Source organism: Thamnophis sirtalis, unplaced genomic scaffold, assembly GCF_051295495.1.
Source record: "Thamnophis sirtalis isolate CommonGarterSnake01/CBP01778 unplaced genomic scaffold, rThaSir2_p1.2 scaffold_6, whole genome shotgun sequence".
Lineage (NCBI taxonomy): Eukaryota > Metazoa > Chordata > Lepidosauria > Squamata > Natricidae > Thamnophis > Thamnophis sirtalis.
Window position 1 is genome coordinate 13,944,790 of NW_028261386.1, and position 26,089 is coordinate 13,970,878.

The 26,089-nt window shown below is 41.2% G+C and overlaps 1 protein-coding gene across 4 annotated transcripts in view; it reads right to left on the reverse strand.

Annotated features, from left to right (window-relative positions):
• Positions 1-26,089, reverse strand: part of SH2B2 (SH2B adaptor protein 2) — a 68,369-nt gene that overhangs the window by 37,177 nt on the left and 5,103 nt on the right. Inside the window, exon 2 of one of the 4 annotated variants that reach the window (XM_087717236.1) lies at positions 18,317-18,465. The exons of the other annotated variants lie outside the window; for them this stretch is intronic. The gene's annotated coding sequence lies outside the window, so the exon portion shown is untranslated. The remainder of the gene's footprint in view (positions 1-18,316; positions 18,466-26,089) is intronic. 4 annotated transcript variants of the gene reach the window in all.

Here is a 26,089-nt window from a genome sequence, read left to right on the forward strand (position 1 = left end):
TATTTGCACGCCATTCAAACTATGTCTTAGCACAATGGATGAAACCAGCCAATCTCAAAGCAAGCATTAAGTGGACACAGAAGTCGTTAAGCAAACCCATTTTAGCTAATGGGCAGGTTTTGCTGGAAATCGGAAGTAAATGCTGGCTTCCAGCAAAAAATAATAATAATCATAAATTGTGATCATATGACTGAGAGATGTTGCAAATGGCCACAAATACGGGGCAACTGCCGAGTGCCCAAAAGGCAATCGTATGATCGCAAGGGGGAAAGGCACAGCTATTGGAACTTTGAATGCAGGTCATAAATACTTTTGGCGGTGGATAACTTCAAATGGTCACTGTGACCCATTGTAAATCAAGGACTATCTGTACTAAGCTGCTAACGGGCAGAGTTTGTGAATCCAGTTTATGAGTAGTATGTGCTTATTCTGTTAATCATTTACTTTGGAAGATATCTTAGATAATTTAAATCCGGTCTCCTTTATTTGATAAATTGCTTTATGCAGAAATAGATTGCAATTTGACTATTTTTTATACAGAGAAGAAGAGCACCATGATGAGCCATTTTATATTAAGACACAATGAAGATAATTTTTCCTCCTGACACTACTGCAAGTTATTTTAATAAACGTGGCAGCACCTTTTTAAGTTGTCTTTTTGGTTTAACTCTAAAACAAAGCTCTGGTTTGTGGCCCGTAGTCATATAGCATTTCATGATGTAACACAAATAGCATGCACATTTGGGCTATTATTTGGTGATTCTAGAATAGTTAGGCTGGTCCTGCATTCAGAGGAGGAAATGATGTAAGCCTGGGCCAAAAACCTCTCGTTGGGGAAGCAACAGAACTGAGTACATGCAAATAAAAAAGGGGTCTATACCGTATATAATTTATTATCTTTAACCACTGATAAATCCCCCAACAGTAACTGTGATGCCTTTAGAGCCATAAACCAAGATGAGTTAAGAATAAATTATTAAATCAGAATCTGGGTAAATTTTTAAATCAGAGTCTGGCCCTTAGTCCAGGGCCCAATTATGAAGAAAGCAAAAAAACAAAAACAAAAAACCATGGTTCTATAGATTAAAACTCTAACGAGCTTGGCTTTAACTTAATCTGATGGATGAATCCATCTATTATGGTTTAGGGCAGTGGTTCCCAAACTTGGCAACTTTAAGACTTGTGGACTTCAACTCCCAGAATTCTCCAGCCAGCTCTCCTCTGCTGGCTGGAGAATTCTGGGAGTTGAAGTCCACAAATCTTAAACTTGCCAAGTTTGGGAACCATTGGCTTAGGGTAGGGTGTGTGACTCAGGTAACTCTAGCATGTTCCATGCCATGGTCTAAAAATCTACTGTAACTCTAGCACTGTGAATGTCTACAATCACATCTTATTTATATATCTACATGTGTAATATATGGTGACAGGCCATATATGACACATGTAGATACAAGTGCTATGGATTTATTACTTGAAACCCTGACACCAGGGGTGTCAAACTCGATCGTGTCACAGGCCAGATTGTGACGTATCACAACGTTTTTTGCCTTTGCAGAACTGGGGTGGGCGCAGCTTGCATGTGACATATCCGGCCCACGGGCTGCCTGTTTAACTGGCCTATAGAGACTGTGGTTATCAGTATCCCAAGAATTTGTATTATTCTCACAAACTATTGAATATAATTCCTATAGGAATACAATGGATTCAAGCCAGAGTTTGGAGAAAATGCTGGCCAAGAATTGCTGAAGAATTTTTATTTTATTATTTTATTTTATTCATTTTCATTTTTATTATTTTATTTTATTCATTTTTATTTTTATTATTTTATTTTATTTTGATATGACACCCGTTTCAGTGTTGAAGCGACAACTCTGGGCAGCTTACAGAATGATAAAAGCACAATAAAAACAATTAAAATGAGCCAGAATTAAATAAGAGACTAATAAGAGGGTGAATGGTATGGGGGTGGAGCCCTCTCTCTTACCCTGTCAATAATTATGGATTCTCATTACCAAGCAGAAGATAAATTAACTGATATACATGCATGATTGTATTACAGAGGGGGAGAATCAATCTCCCACTCACCAGCATTTGTCATATTTGCATATTTATTGCTGGGCTCTAAATTTTAGCTACTCTTTCAAAGAAATGCCATAGATGATTTGCTTATTACATGGAACAAAAGCTGGGAACAGAAAAAAACATTTAAGGTGTGGACTAATCTGATGAATTATAAGGGTAGCGGTACCAACTGAATGCCACATTTGCAATTAAGAATTGAATATGGGCAGCATTTGACCGCTTTCATTGAAGTTAATAAATTGGGCTACTTTTATTAGCATTATTATACTTGCTGTTTTATTAATTTGTTCACAGGGGTTCGTCAAACTTTTGTTACATGCTACAGTTTAATGTGGTTTAAACTTTGCATCCCCAAGTGAGATTCAGGAGGAAGGGAGGCGATGGTGGTCGGCTACTGGCGGTTGAAGTGAGATCTGCATACACCTTTTCTTTTGGGGACAATGCTATTTCAAGCATTACAACAACTCACTTTCAGTATCGGCTTCTTTATTGCATGGAGTTGTTCAGAAAGCTTTTCAACTGCAAAGCTCGCAGGGTCTGGGTGCCAGAGAAGTATTTCTGTTTCTGACCGAAGATAACCTTCCAAGCTGACAAGGCACAAAGGCTTATAGAGAAGCTTCAAGATGTAAACTAAGGTTAGAGGATGCAGCAGGAAGAGGAGGAGGAGGAGGAAGGGGGAAAGCTTCCATTTAGAGCTCAGGGTGCGCAGCCAAATTAGTGGAATCCACCAATATATTGCTGGCACAAGCAACAATCAAGAAACCGTTGCTATCTTTTTATAGCTGGCTGGCTCCACTGCTCAGCCATGTTTGTCAAGTTGCCCAGCCACATTTATGCAGCTGTGAAAAGAAGGATCCTAACTATGATTTCCTCACACAAGCCACAGATTGCTATCAGTTTAATTTTTGGATTTTGACGGGGTCCCACAACCCTGTCTTGCTGTTCACTTCCAGGCTGGTATTCAGAGCAGAGCTGCCTCCAAGGCAGCACGGCGACAGCTGTATTTCACTATGATGGCTGATTTGTCAATCTCCAATCCTTGACGGTCTGGCCAATTGTTCAAAGGCCCTTTTGTTTTACTGGTTATTGGATAATGTTGCTCTCATCTTCCGTCTTTGTGTTTTTTTTCATTACTAATTCTAGCAGCGGTTATGAAGTTAGAACACAAAAAAGGACGTTTAATGTCTTGGATTTTCATTGTGCCTCCCTTCGGCACCTGTCACTCTCTGTGAACCATCTGATTTTTTAAAAATTAAAACAAAAGTCTCTAATTCTAAAAAATAAGGGAGTAAAATTGGTAGCCTTTCAATTTAACTATTTCCAAGAACGGAAACGGAATGGCTCTTACATGCTGTTCTGACCTAGGCTTCTCCAGCAGCACGAAGCTGAGTCCCTTTTATTTAATTTACTGTGAATTCCTCTCCAGCAAAGTCTTTCCTCTCCCACAGTCTTTCAAGATAGCTCACAATTACCTACCTTTATCAGGTTTGGAGAGTGGCCAGGCCGATATCTTTCAACGCTGCAATGCTTGGCAAGAATGCAGGAATAGCAATAGCAATAGCAGTTAGACTTATATACCGCTTCATAGGGCTTTCAGCCCTCTCTAAGCGGTTTACAGAGTCAGCATATTGCCCCCAACAACAATCCGGGTCCTCATTTTACCCACCTCGGAAGGATGGAAGGCTGAGTCAACCCTGAGCCGGTGAGATTTGAACAGCAGAACTGCAGTCAGCTGAAGTAGCCTGCAGTGCTGCATTTAACCACTGCGCCACCTCGGCTCCTGATATGAATGAACTAATTGTCTCCTGCAAACACCCCTCCCCTTTCACTCCTCTTTTATTCTCTGTGGGAGGGGCCATTCACCATCCACCTGTGGCCTCCCTCCCAAGTAGACCCTTGTTCCTTAGCTGTTCCCTTTGTCTGGCAACTCTGTGCATGCGCACACTGGGAACAGGCTCCAGCTGTTTCTCTGCCTCACTGATCTGAAGGCAGCTGATAACTGTCAGACAGCCCTGGCCCCCATTCTGCCTCTGACGCAGAGCCCACATCAGAGCCTTTCCCAGACTCCAGGACTGGCCCATGTTTCTCCCCAACCTCCTCACTGTCTGAACCTGCTGCCAGCTCTGCTGGCTGCTGGCAAACCACAACACATGCTCTCTTTTAGAAAGTAAACACAGGTAGTCCTCAACTTATACCAGTTCATTTAGTGACCAGTTGAAGTTACAGCAACACCGAAAAAAATGAGTTATGATTCATTTTTCACACTTATGACTGTTGCAGCATCCCCATGGTCATGTGATCTACATTCAAATGCTTGACAACTGGTTCACATGTATGACGGTTGCAGAATTATGTGATCTCCTTTTGTGACCTTCTGACAAGGTAAGTCAATGGGGAAGCCAAATTCATTTAACAACCGTTACTATTTTAAGAACTGCAATGATTCACTTAACAAATGTGGGAAGAATAGTCATAAAAAGGGAAAAAATTAGCTTAACAAATTTCTCACTTAGCAACATAAATTTGGGGCTCAATTGTGATTGTAAGTTGTGAACTACCTGTATGAATTGCTATCCTCTACTGCTTCCTTTAGAACGGGGGTGTCAAACTCGCATCCTGCAGGCCAGATGCGTCACATGCTGGCCACGCCCATGCCCAGTTTAGCAAAGGGGGGGGGAAGTTGTGATACGTCAGGTGATGTCGCGAGTTTGACACCGCTGCTTTATAAGTATGTTCACCTACCAAGAAAAAGAATGAAGGTAAGCAGAACTAGTAGAGCAGGCCTGTCAAACTAGCGGCCCATGGGCCGCATACGTCACATGTAGGCCACGCCCACCCTGGCTCCACAAAGGCAAAAAACCTCACAAGATGTCACAATACATCACGTGACATGATTGAGTTTGACACCCGCGTAGTAGAGACATCCTCGGAGGAAGTAAGGTATTAGTATTCAGGTAAAATGCATGTTTTACAACTGATGGTAGCCTCACGGTAACTATTCTATGAAGAGATTTTTCCCTGTAAAGTCATTTTGCACAACTGCCTATGATAACTCTGTATACGGCCAACAATCTCCAAGTATGCATACCAGCTCATCACATTTACAATACAATAGCAGAGTTGGAAGGGACCTTGGAGGTCTTCTAGTCCAACCCCCTGCCTAGGCAAGAAATCCTATACCGTTTCAGACAAATGGCTATCCAACATCTTCTTAAAAACTTCCAATGTTGGAACATTCACAACTTCTGGAGGCAAGCTGTTCCACTAATTAATTGTTCTGTCAGGAAATTTCTCCTCAGTTCTAAGTTGCTTCTCTCCTGATTAGTTTCCACCCATTGCTTCTTGTTCTGCACTCAGGTGCCTTGGAAAATAGTTTTGACTCCCACTTCTTTGTGGCAGCCCCTGAGATATTGGAAGACTGCTATCATGACTCCCCTAGTCCTTCTTTCTATTAAACTAGACATACCCAGTTCCTGCAACCATCCTTCATATGTTTTAGTCTCCAGTCCCCCAACCATCTTTGTTGCTCTTCTCTGCACTCTTTCTAGAGTCTCCACATCTTTTCTACATCGTGGTGACCAAAACTGAATGCAGTATTCCAAGTGTGGCCTTACCAAGGGGGACCAGTAGATCCACCTCCCTAATCAATGCACGAAGCATTCAAACATATTTGAGAGATGTCAGCCTCTTCCTGAATCTATCCAGGGACCAGAACCTTTCTCGGTAATGAGATACCCTGACAACTAAATTCAGCTAAGATCTCCCTTCCGAAAACACAAAATCTCTTTTTGGTGTTTCTCTGATCATCAATGGGAAAATCAGTAATGGCAGAAGAACTCCAGAGCTCCATCCTGGTTACATACATCTACAGCTCCAAGCAGTGTCTTGGCTCAAGGATAATGGAATCCAATTGCGTGGTCTGGAGTACATCCATGGACACGTTCCAAAGTCTTCACTTTCGATGGGTGATAAATTTTATTCCTGAGATGCCGGGGTCTGAATAGAGGACCTTTTGCATGCCAAGCATATTCAGTTCCATCATGCTACGGCATCTGACATCTATTCCAGAATACAGTTACAGCTATGACTGGAAATACCTATAATGGAGATAGATACTGCTTATTTCTGTACAGGACTAGAGAGTTGACCTTGAAGAAGGAATGAAAAGGCTATCAGCAAAATACGAAACTTAAGGCTGCCCCACCAATTGTCGTTGGTTTAAGAGGGAAGGAAGTGGGCGCCCTATCAGGTTTCAAAATTGTTATTATAGCCTATAAAGTACCAACAATGAGTCCTGGGGGTGCAGTGATTAGAATGCAGTGTTGCAGGCAAACTCTGCCCACAACCTCGAGTTGAATCCTAATGTTGACTCAAAGTTGACTCAGCCTTCCATCATTCCGAGGTCAGTAAAATGAGGATCCAGATAATTGGGGGCAATATTCTGACTCTGTAGACTGTTTAGAGAAGGCTGTAAAGCATTGTGAAGCAGTATATATGTCTAAGTCAGTGTTTCTCAACCTTGGCAACTTGAAGATGTCCGGAATTCAACGAATGCTGGCTGGGGAATTCTGGGAGTTGAAGTCCAGACATCTTCAAGTTGCTAAGGTTGAGAAACACTGGTCTAAGTGCTAAGTGCTGCTGCTATTTCATATGGAGTCTGCTGCCTGGCTTGGCCTCCCTCAGAGGTCTGACATCAGTTTTGAAGGTCCCCCTACTCTCTGTTCAAATAGGCAGTCAAGCTTGCCTTTGGTTGTAGTGATGTCAGCTCCCTTCCTTCTCGAAGTTAAGTTTCTGTGGATTCTTTACCATTTTCTTTCTTCGGTATGATTAACAGTTACGTTTAATCAGACTTAAAAAAAAAAATCTTCAGCACGCTCCATGTGAATCCAGTTTGTTTACTTATAATCTGATTTTTTGGAAAAACACAGAAAGTAGGTGAACTCAAATGTCTACAGGTAATCATTGATTTATAACCGTAACGGAGCTTGCTCACCAGGGTCATAGGACAGGTCGGTGAATGATTACAGCATCACAGGATTACAAGATAATGGCATGAATAAAATTATTACATCTATACTCTGCCCTCTGAGACCGCAACAGGACTTTCCCAATTCTGTAAGAGGATGATTGGGCTAAGAGACAGATGTCACGCCTGGAAGCAAGTTTTTGCATTGGGCTTTCTGGCCTGCCAGATTTAATGCTGTGGGGAAATGGGATTATAGGGGGGATTATATGGAGTATGGGAGATATATAGTCATAACAACATTTCTTTCTCAGAGAGTAAAGGTCATCCTGCCCTGCAGCTTGAGTGGCGTGACTGGGAGGCATCTCCAGTTGGGATGGTGCCTGATTGGACCATGTGATGGACATGTGGGTGCTGAGCAGGGACCTGGACTTTCATTTGGGTGGGGAAAACCTGGAAACTTTTATTTCAGGTTTTCCCAGATGAAGCAATATGACATCTCTAATAAAATGGAACTTTGAGGAACCTTAAGCCTCAGAGTCTTCTTTCATTGTGGGTGTTACTTGGAATCCTGACAACAGTCACCTCATGAATGTGTGGCCTGCACCAGCCTTCCCATCCCATAATTTAAAAAAAATAGATCCAGCTTCCATCACTGTGTCCATGAATATCTACTTCATCTTCCCATTGCTGAACTACCTCCTTCACATGCGCTTATCTTTTATTCCACCTCCCCTTTCCACGTTTACCGGAACTAAATGAGAATGACAGTCAGATTTTTCATTGTCAGATTGATTCTCCGTCAGATAAGACGCGGCTAACTGACCAGGTCATAAGGCTTTGGAAATCAACTGCCTCATCCAGTGTAATATTGAATATCTTTCCATCCTTCACTGGGTTTTCCCTTTCATATCACGCAAGAGCGACAGGTTTCCTTGACGGACGGCTTCATCTACTTGAAACTCATCACTCGGATGACTGATCATAGAGCCATGGACTGAAGCATTTAACATATTGTATAGCCATCCACTTCCTGCACACACAAAATCCAATGCTTTTAGCAAGTCAAGATTCCTGCAGATCACTTTGAAATAGAACTCTATTAAAGAATACACTATTTGTAGCTCAGGGTTGACATGAGGGGTCCTTGGTGCTCTGTGCTTGGTTGTGTTGGAAGAAATGTCTACCTGGGTTCAGTTCCAAGTGGGGGGGGGGAGAGAGACTAGAAACTTGGAGGCTGTTGGAAAGATGGTTTAATGGTGGACAGGACCATATGGCTTGAGCTCCTGAACAGAAAAGGGAGAGTCACATGCTTCAAGATATTGGGTGAAGAAGAAAAAGGGGCAGAGATGCTGAAAGTTCCTGGTTTTATGCCCTCCCTGGCCTTTGATCTTGAGCATGTATTCTGATTGGTTGTCAACACTCCCATGGGGCCGTGCAGGGGCAACTCTGTAGGCTGTGTTTTGAGCCCAGGTTTGGTTGAGCATTGCTTCTTCCCAAGTGCCCTGTGGTGAGATGGGTAAAGGGCGAATACTATCATGCCTTAATCCCATCACCCTGGAGCTGAAGGGGGGGAGATCCTTGTTATGTAGAATAGACTGGCTGGGGCATTTTAATGGCCCATTGACAAAGGTGGGGGCTATTAAGTGTGAGTCTGTTTCCTGCCTAAAACATGTATCTCCATTTCCTATCCAGGGAAATATAATATTCTGCCTTTTCAATATTTCCCAGGATATTTCATTTTTCTAGGAAAGGGCTGAGTGGTAACTTCCTAAACTTATTTTCTTGCAACCCTTTCATTACCTAAACTAGGTAGCATCATCAGTGTTAGTAAGGAGTGCAGTTTTCTAACAGTTTATATTCTGGTAGCTTGCCTGTCAGTGTTTTGGGGGGTGGTCTTAGAGGTTCTTTGGTTGAGCTGTTTGCTGTTGGCTTCTTTGGCAGTTTCTTGAAGTATTGTTTACTTGGTTGTTGGTCTGATGATAACCTTGAAGTTAATTTATGCTAATTTGGGTGCTGATTGTTGGTGGAGAGGTCCTTGGGTCTTTTTCTTCCTTTTTTGGGCCTGGGTGATTGTCTCTTTTGCATTGTCTATTGTCTAGTTAATGTCTATGTGTCTATTGATGGCTGATTTGTCAGTGCGCCAGGCTTCTGGAAATTCCCTAGCATTTTTGGACTTAACTTAGTCTAGGATGGTCATATTTTCCCAATTGAAACAATGGTTAAACCTGTCGTGAAATTAAAATAAAATTAAATAGAACTCTGTGTTTTGAGGGTGAGGCAATATAAGCAAGAAATCAACATTTCTTATCAAGGAAATACACCAGGGTTTGAATTCTTCTGCATGGAAAGCGGCTTCTGTGGAAGTGATAAACTGGCACAGGTAATTCACAACTTATGGCTATAATGGAATCTGTCCATTTTGGTCATAAGTCGTTATGCTGTAAAGAGGGTCACTACATGGCCCAGACCTAATTCAACAGGTCATTTGTTAAGGAAACTTGGCAATCCTTAAACATACCCATTGTTTGCGATAGGGAATTCTTCCCCCCACCCCCAAAAGCAGAAGTAAACACCTGTTTTGGACAAAAAATTATAAATTCATGATCACGTAACTATGGGACCATGCAAACAGCAGTAAATGCGGGCCAGCTTCTGAGCACCCAAAATGCTCGGTTGTTGGGACTTGGGAACTCAGGTCATAAGTAATGTTTGTGGGGATCCATCATAACCTCAAACGGTTATGTTGTTGAGGACTATTGCCAATTAGAATTCTTGCTGACTCAGCTTCTGTGATTTTCCCCATGTATTTTTTTTCTAGTCAAGAACCATAAGGACTAGAATTCAGTTTAGGCAGTTTTGATTCATTTTGTCTTAGAACGGCGAATTCACAAACGATGAAACTAACTCCAAATCTGTGAAGAGTTAGCATGCCTGGGGGATGGGTGGAAAAATAATCTCAAGGGGGAAATGGGTGCATATTTGTTGTTGGTGGTTGCAAAGTTGTGTCCGACCCATCACGACCCCATGGACAACGTTCCTCCAGGCCTTCCTGTCTTCTACCATCCTCTGGAGTCCATTTAAGCTCATACCTACTGCTTCAGTGACTCCATCCAGCCACCTCATTCTCTGCCGTCCCCTTCTTCTTTTGTCCTCAATTTTTCCCAGCATTAGGCTCTTCTCCAATGAGTCCTTCCTTCTTATTAGGTGGCCAAAGTATTTATTTATTTTATTTTATTTTTATTTTATTAGACTTATATACCGCTTCATAGGGCTTTCAGCCCTCTCTAAGCGGTTTACAGAGTCAGCATATTGCCCCCAACAACAATCCGGGTCCTCATTTTACCCACCTCGGAAGGATGGAAGGCTGAGTCAACCCTGAGCCGGTGAGATTTGAACAGCTGAACTGCTGAACTGCAGTCAGCTGAAGTAGCCTGCAGTGCTGCATTTAACCACTGCGCCACCTCGGCTCTAATTTGAGTTTCATCTTCAGAATCTGGCCTTCTAAAAAGCAGTCAGGGTTATTCTTCTCTGGGACTGATCAGTTTGATCCCCTTGCAGTCCAAGGGACTAACTGGCGTCTTCTCCAGCACCATAGTTCAAAAGCCTCAATTCTTTGGCGCTCAGCATTTTTTATGGTCCAACTTTCACAGCCATACATTGCAACTGGGAAAACCATAGCCTTGACTATATGCACTTTTGTTACCAGGGTAATGTCTCTGTTTTTTAGTATGCTGTCTAGATTTGCCATAGCTTTCCTCCCCAGGAGCAAGTATCTCTTAATTTCCTGGCTGCAGTCGTCATCTGTGGTGATCCTGGAGCCCAAGAAAATAAAATCTGTCACTCACTACCTCCATTTCTTCCCCATCTATTTGCCAGGAATTGAGAGGGCCAGATGCCATGACCTTAGTTTTCTTAATGTTGAGTTTCAAGCTAAATTTTGCACTCTCTTTTTTCATCCGCATCAAGAATGCATACAGGGCGTACATAGAATTTTTTAACTGATCAAAGCAGCAAGTGATCTTTGCACATTTTATTTAAAAATATGGAAATACTGCAACATCTGCACTTGCATATTGGTGTTCTTCCATCAAGCTCTAGTGCTCTAATACCCCCCCAGACAGCCTGCAAAAAAATCACAACTGATTATAGTGGGATACACCATCCAACTCCATCTTTGAAAACTTAAACTGGGAAGGGGAAACACAGGTAAAGGTTTCCCTCCCACATATGTGCTAGTCATTCCCAACTCTAGGGGACAGTGCTCATCTCTGTTTCAAAGCTGAAGAGCCAACGCTGTCCAAAGACATCTCCGTGGTCATGTAGCCGGCGTGACTAAACGCCGAAGGCACACATAACGCTGTTACCTTCCCACCAAAGGTGGTTCCTATTTTTCTACCTGCATTTTACATGCTTTTGAACTGCTAGGTTGGCAGAAGCTGGGACAAGTAATGGGCGCTCACTCCATTATGCGGCGCTAGGGATTCTAACAGCCAAACTGCCAACCTTTCTGGTCGACAAGCTCAGCGTCTTAGCCACCAAGCCACCGCATCCCTTTATTTCTGAGACACCCCTGGTCCAAACAAACACGAATCCTAACCAGCAGCCCATTTTTGGCTATGGAGATTAGAAGGAGAGTTCATGAAAAGCAAGAATTACCAGGGAAAAGGTTTTTCAATTTTCAAGAACAGCGTTTAATTGCGAAGAAGAGATAATGACATAATCTCTTCCCCCAAAGGAAAAAGATTTCAGTTTTACATAAAAATGGAGGAACGACAAGCAAGAGCTTCAATGAAGAGTCATAATCGGCTGCTTTTCAGTCACAAGAAAGTCAAGGCTTTGTTTCTTTTTTTTCTTTTCTTTTTAAGGCGAATAAAAGGGAATTGTTGAGACTCAGAGCCTGCCAGTTTACAACTCAGCATTCAGGGAATTTCACAAGAGTTTCAACTATTAAACAGCCCAGAGGTACAAGGCGGCACCAAATGGCACCACAAGAAGATTGGCTCGCAGTCCGGTGCAAAGCAGTGCCAGTAAGAAACAGAGAGAAAACTCTAGTGTGAATTTTGTTGCTCTCTCCAGCAGTTCCTCAAATACACCAAACACCAAGACCATCCATTTCAATAAAAGTCAGAAAACAAGGACTAGCCGAAGGCCTAGCTTTATCTCAGTTTCATTCTGTTGAGTACAAATGTTGCAAAAATTCAAGGCTAAAGTCTTCCATTCTTCAGGGATAGTTTGGACATTTAAATGAGCAGAATTCTGCTACCCCTGGCTAAATCCCATTCTGGTTTAAGCTTCTGCTTTCTATGTGGCCAAATAAAGGAGAAAAGGAAGCCCAATTCACCACTTTGCAGTCCAGACTAGCAAAACCAATAAAGGAGAATATTTGTAGGACAGGTTGTCTCAAAGGTATTTTTTTTCAAAAGACAACTGGACTATTCCCTTGAGGAAAATGGTTCTTTCTAGATTCTGAGAGCCAGGATTTCAGTTCTTAGATGCATTGTGAATATATTCTGATGTCTTGCAAAGTGCAAAATTATAGTCATGGGTTCAAATAGGAGGATTTGATTTTACCCCCCCTCTCTCTCTCCCCCCCCCCTCTCCCTCACCCCCTCTCTCCTCTCTCATCCACCCCCCCTTCTCCTCTTTCTCTCTCTCTTGCCAGTCTAGCACTGACTAGAAATATTGATGGTATCTAGTTTGGGTATCAAAATATCTGCAAGAAAACAACCAAGTTCAGAGAGCACCAAGGACCCATCATTTCAACTCTGAGCTACAAATATCTATAGAGATTCTCAGTCATCCAGGTCATGGTTGTCTCAAAGGTGCTTTTTCAAAAGCCAACTGGATTATGTTTTTCCCCTTTGGTGGAGGGGAGGTCAGAACTAATTCTTCCATCTCTCTCCCCCACCCCTGCCAGGGAAAACTGGTGAAGCTTCATGGATGAGAAGCGAAACTTCTTTCTCAGCAAGTACAAGTTTTTAAGCATAGATATTTGAGAAACATGCAGCATGATGTCTCAGTCCGTTTAAAAGACCGAAACACTCTCAATGTTTCCAAAGCTATTTTGATGCAACCTGTGGTGTTGGATTTCCCAGATTAAGTGTCATGGAAACAATAGTTTTTCTGTGGTCTGATCAAAACCTGCCAATTTTGACAGATGACTCAGAGCTGTACTATAATGAGAGAGGAAGTAAATCTTTTTTCAATTCAATGTTGATGCCAGACATTACCGTGTGAATTCTTACGGTACTTCTCTTTTTTTCTTTTCTCTAGAGTAAACAGAAATATAGAAAACTGATGGCAGAAAAAAATATTCCAGTAATCCATCAAGTCTGCCCGTTGAGTTTGTTGTTTGCTTTCTTTTTATTTTGTTATTATATCTAATTATTATTGTTATATTTTATCCATTTTTATTTCACTTTTATTTTTTGTCAGATGATGGACATGTGTTTGTCTCAAGCATGTTTAAACTCAGTTACTAATGATTGACCTCTACTTTTGCTGGAAGTTGGTTTGAAGCTCCAACTACTTTTTCTTTTGAACTTCCCTCTTGTCAGTTTGAGCTAATGCCGGCGGTGTTCTTGATTTTTGCTTCATTTTGAAATTGCCTTTCGGTGTTTCAATTTTGCTTTGTGTGGAGAGTGTTCTTTTATGTAGTCACCTGCTTGCCAAGCTAAGGAAGAAAAACAACTTAAGAAATAAGAGGAAAACAGAGACAGTGGTGAAGAATTGGGCAAAAAAGAATATGACCAAGTAGTGCCCTTCCGAGTAGCTATTTCTACTGAATTAAGGGTGGTTACATCATTTTTCAAAGAAATTTGCATCATCTGTCTTTTTTCCACCACAACCTTCAAATCTGCTTCTAGACCAGGGGTGTCAAACTCGATTTCATTGAGAGCCACATCAGGATTGTGTTTGACCTCAGGGACATGGCCGGTGTGGCCAGAGTAGGCGTGGCCAGCTTGACCTCACTTGTGTTGGGGGTGTCTGTGGTTGCCCAAGCGCTCTGCCAGCGAAAACGGACTTCAGAGCTCCATTTTCAGCTGCAACGGCCTCCTGCCACCCTCTGCCAGTGAAAATGGAGCTCGCGGGGTGGTGGGGGTGGCACGGGGTGGTGGTGGCAGGAGGCCATTGCAGCCAGGGAGGGCTGCACACAGCCCTCCTGAACTCCGTTTTTGCTAGCAGAAAATCACAGGCCAGTTCTTCGCTGTTTCTAGGGCAGATCTAAGAGCCCTGTAAGCTGATTCCAGCCCCTAGGCCTTGAGTTTGACACCCATTCTAGACTATCTCTTGCTAAACCAAGAAATCCTTGTATGTTTCATATTACAAACAAGAATCATTTCACATATTAAGAAGATGGGCAGAACGTTCGCTCTAGTACTTCTCAATGTGGCTGCCTAAAAGAATGATGGTCGTCGGTCACAAAAGGACCCATCGAAGTCAATGGGGAAAACCAATTCTCTTAACAACCATGTTACTAACTTGGCAACTGCAGTGATTCACTTCAGGGTGGCAAGAAAGGCCGTGCAATGAGGCAAAACTCACTTAACTGTCTTAAAATGGAAATTTTGGGCTCAATTGTGGTCCGGAGTCAAGAACTATGTGCATTGGTTGTACCTAACATCACATAGCACACATGAGAAGGTATAAAATCTTCAGAGAAAAAAAGTCAATTAAACAAAATAAATCCTATATAGATGGAAGGAGGGCAGGAGCAATATATATAAAGGTATCTTGTCTTTTTATGTACACTTAGAACATATGCATCAAAGACAAATTCCTTGTGTCCAATCACACTTGGCCAATAAAGAATTCTATCCTATCCCATCTCATCCTATTCCATCCTTCTAAAACCAGAGGGGGGAGAGCATTCATCATAATACTGAATAGGGCATTAAAATCACTAAACATTCAATGCAATAACATAGTCCAATGTTTCTCAATCTTGGCTGCTTGATGATGCGTGGACTTCAACTCCCAGAATTCCACAGCCAACTGGCTGATATAGTTTATTGACTATCTCAAACACAGTAAGATAGGGCAATAAACAAGTAATAAAAGATAACGCAGACGTGTTTGATAAGCCTATAATATTAATGTTATTTGCATATTGTGGACTTTATTGTCAAGAACAGGCAAATACCACCTCTGGCTGGCCCCAGGAGTGGGCTGGGAATGGAGATTTTGCAGTATTCTTCTCCTGCCACGCCCACAGAAACAGTAGTAAAAACAATTGAATTTCACCACTGTCCAGGAGGCTGCAGGGAGGCCTGCTAGGCCCAAAATGGGGAGCGCGGGGGGGAGGGGGTTGCATGCACATGTGCAGGGGGCAGGGTACATAGGGGGTGTCATGCATGCACTGTATTATAGGTGTGGGCACATGGACGCACGCTATTGCATGCGCGCTTTCAGCAAGCAAGGACAAAAAGGTTAGCCATCACTTTAATGTAGGGTCTCCTGCTTGAGCAGGGGGCTGGACTGGAAGACTTCCAAGGCCCTATTCTGTCCTGTGCCATCAACAGGTACTGCCAGATGTGTTAGATTTTTTTTTCTTGCTGGAGATCAATAACAAATTTCTTCGCATTGTCAGGCACAGCCTTTGTGTACAATTGTAGGTGTACAGCTACTACTTTTTACCAAATCATATCATTTAAACTTGTCTCCTTTTATATCATCCTCATCTTCAAATTGACTATTTCCCAACATTTCACAACCCAGACATCCCTCAACTAATGACCACAATGGAGCTCAAAATTACTGCTGCTAAGTGAGACATTTGTTAAGTGAAATTTTGCCCCATTTTATAACTTTTCTTGGTTATTAAGTGAATCACTGCAGTTGTTAAGTTAGTAACACAGTCGCTAAATGAATCTGCTTTCCCCATTGACTTTGCTGGTCATAAGGATGCAAAAGGGGATCACGTGACCCCGGGACTCTGTCATAAATATGAGTCAGTTGCCGAACATCCAAATTTTGATTGTGTGATCATAGGAATGCTGCAACAGTTGCAAATGTGGAAACTGCCATAAGTCCCTTTTTTTAGTGCCGTTGTAACGTCGAATGGTCACTAAATGAACTGTTGTAAGTAGAGGACTACCCGTATTTATGGCTTTCTTTCTGAACACATTGTATTCTTTCACGTTTTATTTCCTTCAAAGAATTTCTCCTCCCATCACTTTGGGCTTCATCCCAAATAATTTCATTATTTGCATTCCATTCGTTCTGCTAGAGATTTCTTGTTTATCGTCTTCACCCACTTCCCAAATTATCGCTTGTGGCTATGAAAATCACTCTCCATTTTCTATCTTTTAATCTTAATTATGCCTTATTCTTGTTTGCCAGTCTGTTTTTCCACGCACATATTATACAACAGCTTTCTCTCATTTTCAATTTTTCAGCCCATTATTCTTTGGTGTATAGTTTATCCCGCCCCCCACTCCAAATCCTCCGTTTCTGTCATTTCATCATTAGAAGAGGCACAAATTTGCATGCCTCCTACTATCACAATTCCAAACATTTCTGTGGGCTCTGTAACATAATGCATCCCTGTCCATTCCAGGCAGCTTCCACACCCTCCTCCTTCACGTCCACTTTCTGCTCGTTTTGTAAAGAGAGGAATCAATTTTCCAACATTCTTTTCTGGGACTCGTACCATCTCTTCCTACAGTTGTTCTACTCTCGTTATAGTTTAGCCACCAAATCAAATTTATTACTACGATCAAGGATCGACATAAGAAAGAAAATCAAACCAGAACAATAAAATTAAACGAAACCAGATTGGCAAATTTGTCACATTGGTAGGAATGGTTGCCATGTTTTCACTGCAGCCTCCCAGGATTTGAGTGCTGGGTTGGAGATGATATTATATATGGCTAAAGTTAAATAAATAAATAAATAAATAAATAATAAATAAATAAATAAATAAATAAATAAATGCACACAAACACACACAAGGTGCATGCATACATACACAGATATTATATAAATGAATGTAATGTATCTTCCCTAGGAGATGTTGCAGCAATGATAGAAGCATTTTAAAAAGCCATAATTGTTTAATAAACCACAGCGCTTGAACTTGTTTAGAATAGTAAATAGTCTGCTTTCTCCTGTCTGGCATCTCCTTTTTAGCCTCCTCTGAGCACCTTTAGATATGGCAGATTCTGGCTGGGGGAGGGGGAATTCGTATATATAAGAGGATTAAAGGGCAAAATGCTTGGCTTAAAACATACATTTCATTGCTTGGAAAATCCCATCTCGGAGGGGGTAATTTCTTGTATGTTGTGTTTAGGATTTTAACAGGCAAGCAGTATTTTAAGTTTCAACCACAGACATCTGACGTTTGAGGGGTAACTCAGCTCCACTCCCTCCGCAGATGTTGGGTGGACAAAAAAATCAAGGTGCGAGTACAAAGAAAATCTAGCTACACCTCCATACTTAATAAAGTCCTTGATTTACGACAATTGAGCCCAAAATTATGTTGCTAGGTGAGACCGTTAAGTGAGTTTTGTTCCATTTTACTACAGTTGTTAAGTTAGTAACATAGTTGTTAAGTGAATCTGGCTTCCCCATTGACCTTGCTTGTCGGAAGGTTGCAAAACGTAAATCCCATGACCCCGGGACACTGCAACCGTCATAAATATGAGTCAGTTACCAAGGAGATGCCACAATGAACATAAGTGTGAATAACAGTCATGAATCACTTTTTTCAGTCCCACTGTACCTTTGAACTGTCACTAAATGAACCTTTGTAAGTCAAGGACTACCTGTACCCAAACAGCATCAAATATGGAGACGTATTCTCTATTATTCTGTATGTTCTCTGGAATTCTCTTCTTTCTAGTGTCCATAAAGTGCCTGTTTGTACAACTGGGGGGCGCCTCCTAAATTCAGCAATTTAACCTTGTCTGCTCTCTGTTAATATTATGCCTCTTTTCCCTCTCCTTTCTCTTCCCATATAATTCATGGGTGTTTACAGTGCATTCATCATTTGACATTTATTTTAATGCCATTGTTGTACTTTATTTTCATTTTGTAATCAGCTTTGAAAGGATTATCTGGAAAGCGTCACAACAATGCATTAAATGAATAAACCATAACCTGCAAGCCACTCAAGCCCAAACAACAGTACTTCAACCTTCCTAACTTATGTGAAGTCAGCCTCAAGCTCTGGACTGCAGTCCAGCGCCTCCCAATTTGTGCTGGGTCTCATCTTATGTTGTAAAAAACACCAAGCATGCTAAGTGATCTTTATTAATAGCCACTTACTTGGATAGTCACCAGCCTTACTACAGCAGGTTTGATTTCCAAGCATTTATGCTTTGAACTTCGGGTTGAGCAGAATTAAAAATATAAGCGACATTTATCTCTGGCCATGCCATGCCGGATCCTCCCATCACCTCTTTGTTGAGACATAGCTTTAAAAAGAAAAAGAAGAAAGAGGCCTAAGAGAGAATTCATAAAATGTTACATAAACAGGGCATTAGCCTGGCTTGTCCATGTGTATTTGCGTTAAATGCAGGTTGTTAAGCTCCTGCTTTTTCATTCTAGCTTCTTCCACCCAAAAACACCCCACTGCTTAATGTGAATATTATGACTTCCCATTCAACGGCTTACTCCCCCAGCATCTACCCGTTAAAATCAAGCTTTGACTTCCTGCCCAGACTGGCTAAAGGGCCCGTCTGTCATTCAAGGTTTAGAAAACATTTGTCCAGAGAAGCAATAAAAAACCTCTCAGATTGTTTCTCCACTGCCCTATTAGGAATAGGTCCAGACATATAGTAAATAATAATGGTTCCCAAACCATACAATTTTCTCCTCTTCCTCCCACACCCAATTTCCCCCCCTAGCAAGAGAAAAGGAAACAAAAAGCAGCAAAAACTGAAAATTTGCATCCAGTGCACACCATCAAGCTACATCCGACTTCTGAATAAATTTCTGTGCAAATTTATTTATAGATGACCATGTTGTTAATGGACTTTCACATGGCCTAGAAATGTGAAATTTGATACAAAAGGAGCTACAGTGAGATCACCAAACCACGCTAAAAATAAAGACCATTTCCCATTTTTGTTCCCCTGGGCTTTTCAAAGTCTTTGATTTTATCCCTGCTGTTGCCTTTCCGGTGCTTTTTAGTTTATTTATGTTGATGCTATAGCTATTTATTTTATCAGAGTGAGCTGGTCAGAAAATATGTTTTCTGGATGTCCAATATAAATGCTGTGCAGAAATGTTTTGTTAGAGAAAAGGGAAGATGTAAACACTCAGATTTTACACTTTCAGCTCACCAAAATGCTAAAAATGCGTAGATTGAAAATCAATTGCTAGAAATAGGCAGGCATTAAGCATGACATTTATCTTCTAACACAAGGGTGTCAAACTCAATTTCTTTGAGGGCCGTATCAAGGTTGTGTTTGACCTGGGGGGCCCGGGGTGGGTGTGGCCAGCTTGATGTCAGTCGTGTCGGGAATGCCTGTGGTAGTCTGAGTGCTCCGCCAGCGAAAACAGGCTCGCAATCTCAATTTTTGCTTGGGACAGCCTCCCAAGGTCCATTTTTGCTGCAGAGGGTTGCAAGAGGGAGATCAGGAGCCTGTTTTCGCTGGCAGAGGCCCCATGGGCCGGTACTTCACTGTTTCCAGAGCGGCCCCATAGGCCATAACTAAGCACTAAACACAGCTTGCAAGGGGTTTTCCTCAGGAACTAGGCTACTCTTCAAATTTGACTTCTGCTACCTTGTTTTAGAAAATCTACATATCTTCTAGGTTCAATGAAGTACATTTTTATTCAAATCAGCTTTAGACCCAGGGGAACGTACAGATGTCTATGGAAGTTGATCCAATTAAATCCATAATGAGATTGTTAAGGGTAGACATCCAGTCAAAGAAGTCTAATAAAACCAGTATTTAGCAGCATAGCAAATGTAAGCCTATCACCCTGCAGAAAACATGTCTGGTATCTCCTATTCGGTCCCCACTGTGGGTAGAAACACAAGGGAGAAGGATTTATGCAACACTGGGAAACTTTAAGGCAAATATAATCCTGCCATTGCATCATGTTACAGAGGCAGTGCCTTAATGTAGGAAATTCAGTTACATTAGGCAAAAGGAAGCAAGGCTGCACTAATCAGCAGCAATATAACAAAGAGCACATTACACAAGCACATTGTGGGACTTTGAAATATCTCAGAAAGCATGCATTTCCAAGAGTATCCCTATTGCAACAATTCCCTGATTTAACCCCAACACCTGCTCCTCCGTTTGAAAGCTCTTGCAGTACAGTTTCTGAAGCATCGTCCAATTGTGTTACCTTGTTATGAACTACAAGGCAACCAGTAAGATTTGGTTTTCTAACCATTCAAAGCAGGGGTGCAAACCTTTGTTCCCTCCAGTAGCTTGCAGATGTTCTCACTTTGAGGTATCACTTAATGAGCTGGCAGTGGGAGGTGAGGTGCATTTAAGTCTCTGGCATTTAATTTTAATTACACGCATACTTCAATTTTTGCACTGTTCACTTCAGCCCTCCGCACGTCAATCAAAGTGTGGCTTTGGGTCCCACTGAAGGCTGTTCAAGATTAAAGGATTTATGAGACATTTAGAATTGATAAAAATGCATGTGGATGGTTTGCACGCACACGCGCACACACACACACGATTCATTTTGGCAACTCCCTAGATTCTCCAGTATTGTGTGCTGCTGAAATCCAGGGGCACGAGTGTTACTGTTTGGGGTTGGTCTCCTACTATAACTACTGCTCTGTATTCCACATCTGTTACAGGGTCAATTTTTAAAATGCTGATGTATAAAAAGTTACATCCAAATGAAATTTTATGACAGGTGTTTTTAAACCATGGTTTATTGAATAAGCTACAGAGGCCTGGCTTACACATAACCAGTAAGCTTTAAAAGGAAGGATTCATATATCATACTAAGCCCAAACAAATCACATTATGGCTTAGTATCGTGATGGCCAACCTATGGCACAGGTGCCAGAGGTGGCAAGCAGAGCCCTCTCTGTGGGCACATGCACCATCACCAGCTGCTCTTTTGGTTTCCAACATGCATGTCAGCTGGTCTTCGCGGATGCTGGAGCACTGGAAAACAGCATAAAAAATGCCTTTCTTGGCCATTTTTGGCCTGACAAATGGCTTGAAAATGGCCTGAAAATAACCCCAAAACAGTCCTGAAAACAGTCCGAAAACCGGCCTGAAAACAGTCATGCATGTACCAGCCAGATAGCCTTTGGGTTTCTGGCGCTCTGCCACATGCACACGCATGCACACATGTTCCAGTTTGGGCACTCAGTGCCGAAAAAGTTTGCCATCACTTAGTGTAATAAGCAACTCATCTGTAATTCAAAGGATAGGATTTTTTTCCCCCACGTACTGAGATAGTCTCTCACAGAAGAGGTCACTTTTTGCTACTAGTGGTTGCCAGTATCTTTTTCTCTCTCTCATTTTTTATTTTATTTTTATAACATATAAAAAATCAATTTCCATCAAACAGTGCGTTGTCTGGGTACAACTGTTTTTTAAGCAATCATAATCAAAGTGTTTACAATAGTATTCATCACAATAACATTAAACTTTAATGACAATAATATTTCACTTATCTACTTTCACAAATCTCCATTTTAACATTTATCCTTTTTACGTCCCCACATTTCTAACTTCTGTTTCTTTTATCTAACCATTGGTAAAATAGATCCCATATAAAAAAAATATTCAGTTTCCTCTTTGTCCTTCAAAGTAAGCATTAGTCTATCCATTTCTGCACATTCTAACATTTTCTTAATTACACTCTCACCTGTCGTTATCTCATCATTCTTCCACTGTTGTGCAAATACAATTCTAGCTGCAGTTAATACATGTAAAATCAAATATACTAGTGATTGCCAGTATCTTTATGGGACTCCAAAAACCATCATTATCTGGGTTCACAGAAAAATAATAATCCATGCTAAGCAGTTTCTATCAAACAATTTGCCATTAGTGCCTCCAATGTAGTCTGGATCACCAACTACTTTAGAGATACACTTCTTGACATTCTTTCAGCTCAAGAAAGACCATTGTGGAGCACCAATGAATTTCAGAAGAGCTTGATCATATATAACTTAACACAAGACGTGACCTCTCAGTGAATGACGTCAAATCATTGTTAGCCTGCGATTCTGTATTAGGCAGTGCTATCTCCAGATATTTAAGGTATTTGCACATTTTGGAGCCCTTCCCTACACCAATGGAAGCAGGGTCCTTTTTCCTACATGATAGAGCCTTCTACTAAATTAATAACCCATTCTGAATTACAGCCCAGGGCAATGTTGATGACTCAGCCTGCCTATGCCTGTACAACTTGAGCTGCATAAATCTTTTGAAAGGGGGGCTTTAGAATGTCAAGACATGTATCTCTCTTGGGGCTTCATGGCTGCTTCAGAAATGATTTCTTGATGTCCGTAGAGGTTATCTGCATTTGCAGAGATAGCATGAAGCAGCTTCTGAAACAGTTTTGATTTATTTTATCAAACCTGTAAAACTATTATGCTTTAATTGTTTGAAAGGAGGTGCTTAGATGCTGAAATTAAAATGCCGAATTTAAACATGCCGAAATTTTGTCCTACTGTCAGGTGGTATACATGTGTGTCCCAGAAGCTGTCCGATCAGATTGTTCAAAATTAATTTTTATTTCCTTCCTTGGAAGCTAGTTACTCTCCTAAAAATCTTGTGAGATACAAACTGTCTTGTCTTTAAGCAGTTGATAGAAAGTAAAGACCACATCTCGCACAGGTCCCAGGGAATTGCTTTGTAATAAACAACATATAAATTCAATAAATAAAATAAATAATATTTTCAACAGTTAAAGATGATGATAAGAATGAGAAAATTAAGTCTATGTTCTGTCTGATCTTGTTTTTAAAAGTGAAATTGACCTTTTCTGATTTCCCTCTTTTAGAATCTATATTCTTCTTTATATATATATATATATATATATATATATATATATATATATATATATATATATATATATATATATATATATATATATATATATATATATATATATATATATATATATATATATATATATATATATATATATATATATTCTTCTTCACATATATAATATCCTCCCATATTTGGGCATACCAGGGGTTGTGACTTTAAATATCTACCTTTCACCCTGGCCTGGCTGAGAAGGAGTCGAGCCCTGTAGCTCAATGGTTAACACATCTGCCTAAGAGGCAATAGAGCACAGGTTCGATTCCCAACAAGGGTATGGCTAGCTGATGAGAGCTAAATAGCTTGAAATAGATCTATACTAGTCTCCCTTTATTTATTTATCAGCACAAATATTATATATATATGTGTGTGTGTGTGTGTGTGTGTGTGTGTGTGCGCGCGCGCGCGCGAGCACAGATGTGTTCTGGCATAACTCTGGAACGCCTCAAACAATTTCAACCAAACTTGGTACACAGATGACTTACTCTCTGGAAACAAATACCATGGTGGCAAGACACCCCTAAAAACCCCCCAGGGTGTGTGTTCTGTTAAGATACAGCCTGCTGTACCTTAAAATGACTTCTACCGTACTGCCGCAAAATGGTTTCTACTATACAGTGCATGGAGTTCCAATGGGAATGGCTGCACAGTACTCCACAAGGGGGCTCCTTCTGGTAAGGGGGAAAATCCAACATTAGAAATTACATTTGATCCGGACATTTTCCCACTAAAAATAAATGCCCAGGCAACGCTGGGTTAGCGACTAGTTTTTTAATAAATTGAATTGGATCCTAGTATTTTAGTCCTTGTTTTCCGTCTGACATTTTCCAAGTATGAAAGATTGATGGAGGGGCTCAATTCTTAAGGGAAAGGAAAGAAAAGCCCTGGGAAAGATGTTCAACTTCTGATGTGCCCAAGCCGTGAAGTTTGCTACTTGCTGTAAATGATATAAATGACAGCACTGCATTTATCTGTGAAATGTGATAAGTGATCTCTGACTGCCTGTCCTACAGCACAGGGCTGAACATGCATAGGCCTTGGTGCAGGATTGTTCATACAGGTAGTCCTCAACTTACAAGAGTTCATTTTGTGACCGTTCCAACAGCACTGAAAAAGGTGACTAGGGCCATTTTTCACAGTTACCACCTTTGTAGCATATTCCCATGATCGTGTGATCAAACTTCTGGTTCATACTTAGGATCATTGCTGTGTCTTAAGCGCATGTGATCACCTTTTGCAACCTTTTGACAAGCAATGTCAATGGGGAAGCCCGATTCACTTAACAACCGGGTTTCTAATTTATCAACTGCAGTGATTCACTTAACAACTGTGGCAAGAAAGGTTGTAAAATGGGGCAAAACTCGCTTAACAAATGTCTGACTTATCAACCGAAATTTTGGACTTAATTCTGGTCATACATCGTGGACAATACAATACAATACAATAGCAGAGTTGGAAGGGACCTTAGAGGTCTTCTAGTCCAACCCCCTGCCTAGGCAGGAAACACTATACCGTTCCAGACAAATGGCTAGCCAACATCTTCTTAAAGATTTCCAGTGTTGGGGCATTCACAACTTCTGGAGGCAAGCTGTTCCACTGATTAATTGTTTTAACTGTCAGGAAATTCCTCCTCAGTTCTAAGTTGCTTCTCTCCCTGATTAGTTTCCACCCATTGCTTCTTGTTCTACCTTCAGGTGCTTTGGAGAAAAGTACAACCCATACGGTGTTCTGACAAAACCTTAGGTTTCCATTTGATAGAATTTCATGAGATATTGCGGGGAGGATTCATTCAGATATAGCCACTTTTTAAAATCACTATAGGTTTACCTCTTGTTCAAAGGTTTTTTCTTAACTAAAAGACTTCACAGAGAGGAAAACTGATGTTTTGTTGATTACAATCCCTCTCCCTCCATCTCTTTCAGGGCCCCAATGCATTTTCCCAACATCAGTGGTGAAATTCAATTTTTTTACTACCGGTTCTGTGGGCGCGGCTTGGTGGGCGTGGCAGGGGAAGAATACTGCAAAATCTCCGTTCCCATCCTACTCTGGGGCCAGCCAGAGGTGGTATTTGCCAGTTCTCTGAACTACTAAAAATTTCCACTACCGGTTCTCCAGAATCTGTCACAACCTGCTGAATTTCACCCCTGAGCTATTCCATTATGTCCACTCCAGTTGGTGACTTTAAATTGTCTTATTAAAATGGTCCTTCTGTAAAACTACATTCCTGGAAGCTCAAACCAGCAACTCAACTTCTATTGAGCCAAAATAGATTTCAAATCAAAGTGACACCTGAGCAGATTTTGGACCAAAACAAATAGTTAAGATGTCAGGCTAAAATTTGGGATGAAAGATTCCAGATTAAAATCCCCATATAGTGATCCGATTCTGACACCATTACTGTCATCCTTTCCCAGAAGCATAAATTAGGGATTGAAAGAGAAAATTACCCATCCTCTCCAAGCTTCTTGGAAGAGAGATCACAGGTGGGTAACAAAATTAAAATGAATCTCAGAAGTAACTTGATACAGAGGCACACAGAATTAAGATCCTTATATTCATGCAGTCATGAAGAGATCGTTAGTTGAGGAATAGGAGTATGTTATGTTGTTTCTTCTGCTATGTTTTTTCCTTTCTTTTGAATGTTCCCTGATGTAATCTAAAATTCTAGACCACTTAACTATCTCAGCTGGCACTGCCAAATCATTAGGAGGGTCTAATATTAATTTAGTGAAAGGCTCTATCAAGTAGGAAATAGAAGTTTGCTTCCATCAACAGTAGGGGAAGGAATACAAAATGAGCAAATTTCTTAAAGATCTGGAGGGAGACAATTTGTTCTAGAAGGAGGGGTGTCAAACTCGCGGCCCACAGGCCGGATTAATCCCGCGCTGGCCACGCCCACTCCCAGTTTAGCGAAGGGGGTGGATGTCCCTATACGTCACATGACACCACCATAACATCGTGAGTTTGACACCCCTGGTGTAGAGGTTAAGGCACCAGGCTAAAAAGTGGGAGACTGTGAGTTCAAATTCCACTTTAGCCATGAAAGCCA